Below are 10,028 nucleotides of genomic sequence, written 5' to 3'. Positions count from 1 at the left end.
GAAATCAAAAATAAAAAAAAACAAAAAACAAAAACCACGGGGATGTATCTTCTGTTTCTGTATACTTTAAGTCCCTTGACTTCCCTTGGAAATTGTCCGTCTAGCTGGTCTTCTGGGGGAGGGGCCTGTTGTGCTGATTTTCAGGTGTTAGCTCTTGGGGGAGCTGCTCAGCCCCCTGCCTGGTGCAGGGCTCAGTGGGGGTTGTTTACCCGTGAGGCCTTAGGAGGAACAACCCCAGTGGTTGCCGCAGCTCTTGAAACCTGGATTTCAGGGATTCTGGGTGGCGCAGCGGTTTGGCGCCTGCCTTTAGCCCAGGGCACGATCCTGGAGACCTGGGATCGAATCCCACGTCGGGCTCCCGGTGCATGGAGCCTGCTTCTCCCTCTGCCTGTGTCTCTGCCTCTTTCTCTCTCTCTCTCTGTGACTATCATAAATAAATAAAAGTTAAAAAACATTAAAAAAAAAAAGAAAAGAAACCTGGATTCAGCTTCTGCAGGAACTACTCGGTCTGCAGGGGATGGAGGCTCCGGGGCGGGGCCGCTGATCTGCTCAGCTCGGGGCAGGAGCGTCCTCGCTGTCCTGGGCCCTCCCGGCCTCTGCCTGTCCCGGGGGGAGGCCGGATCCTGGTCTGTGTCCCGGCGCCCTGTGCTCCGGGGCCTGCGCTGTTGGATTCGCGCTCCCGCCCCGCAGCCCCCTCCGCGCAGCCGCCGCCCGACGCCTCCGAGCTGCTCCGGGTCCCGCCGTGCGCGCTGCAGCCCTTAGGGAGCTCGGCGCACTCTCCCGGGGCGCAGGTGTCTGTTAGTGTCCCGGGGAGCCCGAGGGCATCCCCGCCCTCCTGGGTCCTGCTCCAACTCCCTGTGAGCCCCTTTCTGCCCGGGAAGGTCGGTGCAGCTCCTGCTTCTCCGGGACGGGGCTCTCCTGTCCTGGGGACACTCGCCCCAGCCTCAGCCCGGCTCCTCGCGGGGCCCCTCCCCCTTGGAGGCCTTTTGTTTATTTCTCCCCCCCCCCGTCTTCCTACCTTGATAGAAGCGCGAACTCTTCTCACTGCAGCATTCCAGCTGTTCTCTCTTTAAATCTCAGGCCGAATTCGTAGATTTTCAGGATGATTTGAAGGTTATCTACATAATTTGGTGGGGACAGGGGACTTGGGGACCCTACTCTTCCGCCGTCTTGTGTGTCCAACCCCAATTTCACTGAATTCTTAACTCTATGCAGTGGGATTATGATTATTGCTATTTTGCAGACAAAGAAACTGAAGCTCTAGGAGATTAACTTTTACAACATTGAATTGGAAGAGTCTCCATGCTCTGTGTCAAATGCCTGATACACACGCGCACACACACACACACACACACACACACACTCCTCCTGATGTTTCTGCCAGGTAGGAGCTATTCCCTCCTTTCCTATTTCAAGATGAGAAAACAGGCTCAGAGGTGAAGTAACCTGTCACAGAAGCTGTGATGAGAATTCGAAGGCCTCCTTGTAATCTCCTGCTGGTTTTTGGCAGATCACTCTCCTCTTTCTGCTGTTTTTCCTTCTGCAGGAGAGATACTTAAGCAGCAAGTCTTTTTGCCCTTATTCAAGTCTGTCCAGGACAGAGGAGGTAAAAAGAGAAACTTGTTTTCTCTTTCCTTTCACCTTCTCTTCCTCCTTCTTTCTCTCTTTTCCCTCTCCCTTCCTCCCTTCCTTCTTCCTCTTTCTTTCCTAACAACTTGTATCTGTGACAGTTTTCACATTGGCTAAAAGCTACCCTGATTCTAACCAGCACCAAATCTGGGACTTTGTGGAGGTTTAGATCTTGCCAAAATCCTTCGTGTTCTTGGAGTAGTTTATGGCAAGTGAATTACTGAAAATTTAATCTCTTAAAGTGAATTCCAGTATTTAAAGGAAAACTTCGGTGACATCTTTCATTGTATAATCATCCTCTAATTCATCGTCCACGTAATATATATTTTTCCATTGCTGTGCTTGTGTTAACCATGGTACAGTTGCCCATTAGAAACACAGAGTCCGGAGCCTTCTCCTAGATTCACCAAATCAGAATTCCTTCGGATTTGACAAACTTCCCAGAGATCCCCAATGCTCACTGAAGTGGGAATAGATGTGCGGAGGCCTCTGACCAAGCTTGGTTCCTGTGGGCTCACAATAATGCTGGCTTTGTACCAGCACTGTCAGCCTCAGGGCCACCTGATCTTTGCCCTGCTTCTTGCCCCCAGCAGTCACCACAGGAAGTGGGATTTGCCGAATGCACTGCCCTTGGGGAAAGAGCCTAGGGCAGGCTCCTGTCTCCTCCCTCCTGCAGGAAGTGAGCAGCTGAAGGAATGCATCATCCTCTAAGCATTCTGATGTACAGGATCTGTACATAGTTCTTGGCAGCCCTGAGCCAACTTCTGAGAAGCCTCTTTCAGGAGGGGTGGGGAACCAACCCTTTTTCTAGGCTCTGGTTAAAACCAGTGCAAATAAACAAAAAGCAGCTGTTGACTCACAAAGTACTGCCTGCACTTAGGAAACATTATTTTGTCCCCAAACCAAGATCACTGTGAAGTTACTGACTTAAATCCAAATAGGGTCTTTGTAGCTTCTCCCTAGCTCTCTGCCCACACCCCACTCAGGCTGAAACTGGTCTGGGCTGCAACAGAGCCAAGTACAGATGTGGCCAGTGTGCTGATTTGTAGTCTTTGGTGATTTCCATGGTGTGAATGCTCCTACCCAGGCTGATTTCCAGCCACCAGCACTTGAACAACTGGCTTGTAAGATTCCTGCGTATCTAACACTTGCTTTTCTGAGCTGGGGTGAGCTGGCTCCAGCAAGTGACAATCCTGAGCGTAAGATTTCATCAGCTTCAGTGGGTGCTTGTGCAGGGAGGGGCATGGCAAGGATGATAGGATGGACAAGGCAGTGCTGGATGGTTAGCCCAGGCCTCTGAGGACAGGAAATCCCTGTCCTCACCACTGCTCAAGATCTCTACCTTGCTCCCTAGCATCTGAGAACAGCAACATGGCAGAGGGCTCAAGATTCTTCAGAGACCTCACGGTGCACTCAGGTTTGCCTTGCATAGAAAACCATTGCAGTGATGGCAAGAAAAAATGTGCAGAGGAAGTACAAAAGAACAGTTTCTGGGGTGCCTGGGTGGCTCAGTGGCTGAGCATCTGCTTTCAGCTCAGGGTGTGATTCCAGGGTCCTGGGATCGAGTCCCATGTCGGGCTCCCTGCATGGAGCCTGCTTCTCCCTCTGTCTCTACCTCTCTCTCTGTGTCTCTCTGAATAAATAAAATCTTAAAAAAAAAAAAAAGAGCAGTTTCTTTCTGGCTCTCTCTGCGACACCAGTGCTTCATGTGTGTGTTTCATGGGCAATGGGTAATGTGAACAATAAGTTTGCCTGTGGAACTGGGGGTCAGCCCAGCTCACGGGGAAGTTCTAAACCCATCCTTCCTTCCTCACCCTAACTGGAATGGGAGATGGGCAAGACATACACATATCACCCTCTCCTGGTGTGAAGAAATCACAGAGTGGGTTCTCTAGCCCAAAAGTTCTAGAATGAGTAGAAGGCCAAAGGCAGCAAACTCTTTATCATGTTGCAACATAGGACCATTCATTTAGCTACCAGAACCTCTCGTTTTCCCCATTGTCAGGTAGGACCTGTCAGGGATCTAAGGAGGGCTCTTCTGGCTGCCAGGAGCAGGAACTACTCACACTGGTCCAAATACCACAATGTGTTTATCATAAAGATGTAGGGATCACTTGGGATTCTATAACAGAGTATAAAGGTACATCCAAAAAATGAACTATTGGGACTTCATCAAGATAAGAAGCTTTTGCACCGCAAAGGATACAGTCAACAAAACTAAAAGACAACCTACAGAATGGGAGAAGATATTTGCAAATGACATATCAGATAAAGGGCTAGTTTCCAAGATCTATAAAGAACTTACTAAACTCAACACCAAAGAAACAAACAATCCAATCATGAAATGGGCAAAAGACATGAAGAGAAATCTCACAGAGGAAGACATAGACATGGCCAACACACACATGAGAAAATGCTCTGCATCACTTGCCATCAGGGAAATACAAATCAAAACCACAATGAGATACCACCTCACACCAGTGAGAATGGGGCAAATTAACAAGGCAGGAAACCACAAATTTTGGAGAGGATGTGGAGAAAAGGGAACCCTCTTACACTGTTGGTGGGAATGTGAACTGGTGCGGCCACTCTGGAAAACTGTGTGGAGGTTCCTCAAAGAGTTAAAAATAGACCTGCCCTACGACCCAGCAATTGCACTGTTGGGGATTTACCCCAAAGATACAAATGCAATGAAACGCCGGGACACCTGCACCCCGATGTTTCTAGCAGCAATGTCCACAATAGCCAAACTGTGGAAGGAGCCTCGGTGTCCAACGAAAGATGAATGGATAAAGAAGATGTGGTTTATGTATACAATGGAATATTACTCAGCCATTAGAAATGACAAATACCCACCATTTGCTTCAATGTGGATGGAACTGGAGGGTATGATGCTGAGTGAAGTAAGTCAGTCGGAGAAGGACAAACATTATATGTTCTCATTCATGTGGGGAATATAAATAATAGTGAAAGGGAATATAAGGGAAGGGGGAAGAAATGTGTGGGAAATATCAGAAAGGGAGACAGAACGTAAAGACTGCTAACTCTGAGAAACGAACTAGGGGTGGTGGAAGGGGAGGAAGGCAGGGGGTGGGAGTGATTGGGTGACGGGCACTGGGGGTTATTCTGTATGTTAGTAAATTGAACACCAATAAAAAATAAATTAAAAAAAATAAAAAAATAAAGGTACATCTAGGTGCTCCAGAAACATAAAAAGCTGTTCAAGATTGAGGCACCTTTTATTTCTGGGTTCCATTTGGTCTTTTCTCTCTGTACTAATCTCCTCACTCTGGGGATAGGCTTCTTTGTATCTTTAAATGTGTACCTAGCACAACGTGGTCACGGGTCACAGCTCGACATCAAGTTGTCTCATCTTGTGCACTCATCTATAACGGCAACTTCCTTTGCAAGTCAAATTTACAGGAGTGAAAATCTGATTGGCCTCCATCATTTGATTAAGCCAAGCTACCTCAGTCACAGGACATTGCATTATGACAACCCCTGACTTAGGTGTCTGCCCATATGTTGTTCTTTTGTTTTAGTTTTAAAGATTTATTTATTTATTTATTTATTTGTGAGCGACACACAGAAAAAGAGGCAGAGACATAGAGGGAGAAGCAGACTCCCCTCAAGGAGCCCAGTGCAGGACTCAATCCCAGGTCCCGGGGTCATGACCTGAGCCAAAGGCAGATGCTCAACCACTGAGCCACCCAGGTGGGACCCATGCATGGTTTTTTGGCCATGACTGAAAAAGCAAGTGGGGAGAAACACATGACCCATAAGAATGTCCTTTATAAGGGCTATGGGCAGAAACCCAGGACAATAGATGCCATCCCAGGACTAGTAGGCCAAACACAATATTGGCTATGAAACCATGTAACAAACATCGAGATGATTTCTGAGGACAGTGAATTTTACAGAGCACATTAATAAGTGTTATTTTGTTTAATGGAAACAATCTTAAAAGGTATACATTCTTAGACCCATTTTAAAAGAGACAGAAACATATGCTCAGAGAGGATAAGGATGACCTCAAGGTCCCACAGTTGGGAAACAGCAGAACCAGACTTAATGTGAGGTCTTCTGACTCCAAGTCTTAATTAGGTCCTGGCTCATTTCTGAATCAACCACTCATATTGGCTGGGTGGATTTGATGATGTTCTAGGCCTAGCCAGGGTTACAGGTTCCCTGGTGGATGCAAGATTGATGACAAGTCACCCAAACCTATGGGACCCAAGAATGGGGGAGGGGTGGCTCCCCAGACAAAAAATGAGGTGCTGGTATCAGAATAAGGAGTAACGGCTGCCCAAGAGGAAAAATCAACAGCTATTCCTCTTACAGTGGGAAAAGTGAAAGGCATTTGAGACTGAGTTAACCTCAGTGGCACAAAGGAACAGTACCCTAGCACCTGGATGTAGACGTAGTGGGTGATGAAGAGTTGGTGCCTCTAGGGCATGATGTTTTGTTTTGTTTTTTTTAGGCCATGAGAGCTTCTGAAGGTTTTCTGATCTGGAGGGTGCCATGGTAAAAATTTTGGAGGAGGAAAACAACCTTCAAAATTTTCAAGTGTTATATAGGACAGTGAAAACATTATCTTCTGTGGGCCAGGAGTGGCTTCCTTGCCTGTGAAGGTTTTCCGTGAGATTTGTAATCACTTTGTCTGGAAGTCCCTGTGACAAGAAAACTGTGAGCACATCATGGAGAAAAAGCAGCAGCAGGGTATCTGATTAGATACACCACCCCTTTTCAGGGCCTCCAACTATGTAGACCCACCCCAAACGAAGGTGAAGGTCTGAACTCGGTGAAACTGGAGTTTCTCCGACTCACATTCATGGGATGGTTGAACAGGTCTGGGTGGGGCCCCAGGGTGTGTGAACACCTTTCTGAACTAAGGAGTACTTTATGCCCTCCACTTCCATATCATGATTAAGCATGATTTACTGCCATTTTTAAAACTGCAACTGAACTTGGTGGTGGTGGTGAGGGGGTCCTTCATGAGACTCCCAGGGTAAAATGTCTCAACACGAATGCACCACTGGGATGGGCCAAATCGTCAAGTAATGACTCGAAATGGCTGGGGTTGGACAAGTATCATCAGAGGGCTCTGAATGACACTATTCTTCCCTGTTTTCATGAGATCCAGTCATGGCTTCTTCTGGTCCAGAATGGAGAACAAATGCTGGAATTTAAAAAAATAAGCTATGCTTGCTGAGTTCAGGAATCAAGGTAAACTCATTCCAAGATTCGTTAAATTAGAACAGTGTTTGCCCATTTTATATTGCAATTATTATTCCAGGTCTTCTGCTTGTTCTCTGAAGCGACTTTCCTAAAAGGTACACTACTAAAGATCTTAAGAACTACATACTTCTCACACAAAGCATGAGGGTCCTCAAATAAAGACAAGTGGCAAACGGAGTTCATAGGAAGAAGTCATTGGAGAGTCAGGGGAATGGTACTTACCACGCTTCCCTGATATTTAGAGTATCTGTGTGATGCTGCTGTGACCTGTATACCTTGCCCCAGGACAAAGTTCTGGCACTGTGGATTTAACTAGGCCTTGTGCCCATTCCTTAACCAACCAATCACCATGGCTGGTAGGATCTGATGATCTCATAGGCCAGAACAGGGCCACTGGTTCACTACTGGATCAAGGACTGATGCCAGGCCACCCAAATCCATGGAACCTAAACCCATGGTCCCCAAATGAAAACTGAGTTGCTGTTACCAGAAGGGCTATTGGATGCCAAAGAACAAGAGCAACAAATACTCCCTTGGGGTGAGGGAAGTAAAGGGTATTTGAGGGCTGGAGCTTCTGACACCTTCTCAACTTGGGACAGTGTGGGAGTTGAATGTAAGCTGTGTTACAGTTTGCTGGGGGTGAGTATCTACTCTGAATAAGTTACCCACTCTAATACTTGGCTTCCTCATCTACAGAAGAGTGTGACAACAGTACCTGTTTCACAGGATTGATGTGAAGATTAATAAGATGAGACTTACTCCATCACTGTTCTCTTGCCACTCAACAGCTCTACGCCCCTCACTGTGGGAGACTGGAGTGAGTCCCTTTCTGCCTCAGAGGAGGTCAGGTGCTTCCTGTGTCCTACAAGTGCTCACCGTTGTCTGCTTTGAGTTCTCTTGCTGTCTCCTCTAGCACTTAATTTTTAAAATCTCATAAAGTTCAAGAGAGGGCTAAAATGCCAAGAAGGTTCTCTATTTTTAAAGCACTAGCAGATCACACTAGAAACACTTGCTCTCCCACAAAAAGACACATGCTCATGGGATTTCTCTGGCAATCCCTAAGAGTCTGAAGGTCTGTCGTCGGCAGCTGGACCAGGGTGGGGACTGGGACTGTTTTCAAATTGTTAAATCTTTAAAAATGCACGCATTACATATTTCCAGCCAACAAAACATGGTTGGATCTTCTGCAGGGCCTGCCTCCTAACAGTGTCCTTAAGGATGATGGAACCAGCCAAAGACTGCAGCTGGAGTCTGTGGGGCTGCCCAGACAACCAGGAGTGTCTGCCTACAGCTCCAGAAATGCGGAAACTATTCACCCAAAATGAGTGAGCAAAGGGCTCCTAGGAGAAAAGAAAGTTTTTAATCAAAACATATCTTACCCTTATTCTGGCCAGTAGGGAACCAAAGCTGAGTGTTTGCGGGAGACTGCTTGCCAGAGCTTTTTTGAAGGCTCACTGGTGAAAAGGATGTGATGAGGTTGTTGATGTTGGTTCTGAAGATGCTTAGGTGCAGGTTAGAAGAACCAAGTCAAAAATGGAAGGATAAATTTCCATGCAATTAAAAAATGCTTACACATTTATGTAAAATCATGTGTGTCTGTATACCTATAAAGAAATCTTAAAACATTAAGAGCATATGGGCTCTGGAAGCATACAGACCTATCTAAAATTTAAGTTTCACCTCTTCCTAGCTTGTATGACCACCCTGATCTTGTTTCCTCATCCATCAAATTGGGGTATTTATGGTACTTCATTCATAAGTTTTGAGGATTCGGTGAGTTAATCCATTTATAATACTGTCTCGTGCGTAGTAAGACAGTACCACATATCAGCTGATATTGTTGGTCACTGTCGGGAGTGGGTGAGGGTGAACAGTGAAGTGTACAGTTTTCCAGGAAGCTCCTATCTCCTGGTGCTCCAATCCCATCAAACTCACCTCTATCTTTCTCTCCCCTTCCTGCCTTGGTTCTTGCTGCCCTTGAGCCTGGGATACTTCTCCAATGGTCTAGATGCCAAATTCCTCTCCACCTTTTGAGATCCCTCTCCACCTTTTGAGATCCCTCTCCAGTATCACTTCTGTGAAGCTTTCCCTGGTACTCGCCTCCCAAACAGAGAGGACCTTCTTCCTCAGAGCCTGGAACTACCTGCTGCACACCGTGTAGTCACATCACATGGCAAACGTGGCTTCTCATACACTTGCTTGTCGCCGAGGCCAACTGTGATTTCTGAGGACAGAGATCATGTCTTATAAGTCTGGGTCTTAGGAGCTCCTGGTGCATAGAGATGGTCAAGAAGTATTTGCTGGATGGAAGCGCAAAAATGGACAGTGACTTCTCTGAAAAAAATGAGGCCAGCTGTTCTCCACTCTAAGGAAAAACAGAAAGGAAGTGGACATAAGCTGCATCATGGGAAACTACAGTTAGACACAAAGAATTCCCTTAGTGAGAGTGTTAGATGCCAGACCAAATGCCCATGGGACAGGATGGAATTTCCTGGAAAGGTCTTCAAAAAAGAATACTTTTTATTTTGGAGGTGACTCTGATGTGGCTTTGCTTGAAGGCAGGCCTGAAGCCTGGTATGAAGTTCATAAAACTACCCATGAGCAATTCATGTGATAGTGAAGGGTCTCTGGCTCTCGGTCAGCTGGTTATCCAGATGGCTTCTTGTAACCAGCACTAGGGAGCGGGATGGGAAAGAATGTGGCTGTTTGCCTGAATGGAGGGTGGGAAGTCCCCTTCCAATGAGCCGAAATCCCAGGACATGAGCGAACGGAGTAGCTTGCCAGGGGTCACAAAGTCACCTTGTGTTCAAGAACCCAAGTCTAATGAGACCCGATTTCTTTCTTTCAACAAGAACTGTAGAGTCCAACAGAAAGGAGGAACTACAGGGCAAAGCAGTACTCTTCCGAGTTTGGTCACTTGGTCAGCCTGCCCAGGACGGTTGGACACATGCTGGGCCAGGCCCTGGGCTGGGTGCTGGGCGGACATGGCTGAGCAAAACCTGGTGTCTGTCCTTAATGAGCTGTTAAGAAGAAGATGACACTAAACATTTTGTGATGAAAAATGAATTCATTATAGATAGGAAGTACTATGAAGGGGCAAAATTGTTTGAGAGGAGAAAAGCTAGGAAACGACAGGCTACCCTTTACTGCCATTCCTTTAT

The sequence above is a fragment of the Canis aureus genome, chromosome 5 (assembly GCF_053574225.1).
Source record: "Canis aureus isolate CA01 chromosome 5, VMU_Caureus_v.1.0, whole genome shotgun sequence".
Classification (NCBI taxonomy): Eukaryota; Metazoa; Chordata; class Mammalia; order Carnivora; family Canidae; genus Canis; species Canis aureus.
This window is presented reverse-complemented; position numbering follows the sequence as displayed.